The following is a 1564-nucleotide window of genomic DNA, read 5'->3' on the forward strand; positions in this document are numbered from 1 at the left end:
TCTCCCTCTCTCCCTGTACTGGTGTACTGGACCCAAACTCAGTACTTTGCACTGAGCTACACCCCTGGCTTTCTTCTTTTTCTGAGACAGTCTCACTAAGTTACTGAGTTGCTCAGGCTGAGCTCAAACTTGTAATCCTCCTGCCTTAGCCTCCCAGAGTGCTTAAAATTTTATTTTTACCATCCAAATAATATAAAAAATTAAGCCTGCATTGAAAAATCACCACACAACACTTTAAAACTGCATAAATAAATTAAATAAACTGCTTCCACTGGAATTGGCCTTCCTAGGGTATTCTTCACATACAGACAGAGGGTCTCAACAGTGATAGTGGATTAGAAGGAACAGAAAGAAATCACAAGCCAATGTGCACAGGAAGACCCTGAGAAGCTGTGCTGCAGTTGTCACGCTCAGCTCTGGAGAGCAGGTCTGGGATGGCAAAGGGTGTATTTTGCTTCATAAAGTAAGCCTGAACCATTTGATATTTTCCACGTGGGATCAGCATTTTAATTTTTTCACTTAAACCAAAGCAAAACTAGAAACAGTGCAGGGGAAAACTATATGGATTTTGGTGGTTGGCTGCACAGAGGGAGGTAGACACAGAGGAAGCTAATAATGAATGACAATTTTGAGTAAGGCCAGGGCTCTTCTCTGAACAATTGGGCACTTCATGGAAATAAGGAAGTTGGGTGGACGAAGAGGTTTCGGGGAGAGGTACAGGATGTGATCAGAAAATACGGTGTTTAAATTTTTTAAAATTGAATTACAATGATAGACACATTGCCTTTAACTCTCAAAGTCCTTTGCCTCACTATGAACACATACATCCCATTGCTCTTGCCACTTTTTGTTGTGGGGAATCAAACTCAGGATCCTGCACTTGCCAGGCTTGTGCCCCTGAGCTATATCCCCAGCCTTCTTGCCACTTTCTGAAGCAGCTGTGGAAGTCCTTTTTGGTATCTTTAGTTTCACTACCATAGCTGCTTCCATGTCCTGCATCCATCTCAAACATTTACCTTTTGTGGTCATTTTGATTTGGGGCAAAAAGCCACACATCCCACAGTGTCAGAGTCTGTGAATAAAGTAATGAGGATACCCACTTTCACAGAAATTGCTGTACACTTCAGACTGGTCCTGGGCTCACTAGGTAGCCTTGGCTGGCCTTGACCTCACAGCCACTCTCCTGCCTCAGCCTCCCGTGTGCTGGCATTATAGGTGTGCGGCACCGTGTTTGGCTCCTTCCTAGTTTAAAGGGGCCTCAGAACCCCTACCTGTCATCAGCTTCTTCTCTAACTGTACTCTGGCCTGTCCAGGCCCATATTCCTCCTTGCCGCAGCTAAGCTGGATGAAAAGGTAGCAGAGCCGGGCTCACAGCTCCCCCAAAGCTATGGGGGAAGATGGATCTCCCTGCTCTAAGCCCATGTTCTCAGCAGGCTAGAAGCGAGGACCAATATCGGAGCATTAATTGGTGACAGCATGGGGAGAAGAGGAGCATCATTAGTGAGCAGAAGCAGGGGCAGAGTCTCAGGTTGTAAAAAAGGCTTTTTTATTGAGCAGCGAATGT

The sequence above is a fragment of the Octodon degus genome, unplaced genomic scaffold (assembly GCF_000260255.1).
Source record: "Octodon degus isolate 3935 unplaced genomic scaffold, OctDeg1.0 scaffold00005, whole genome shotgun sequence".
Classification (NCBI taxonomy): Eukaryota; Metazoa; Chordata; class Mammalia; order Rodentia; family Octodontidae; genus Octodon; species Octodon degus.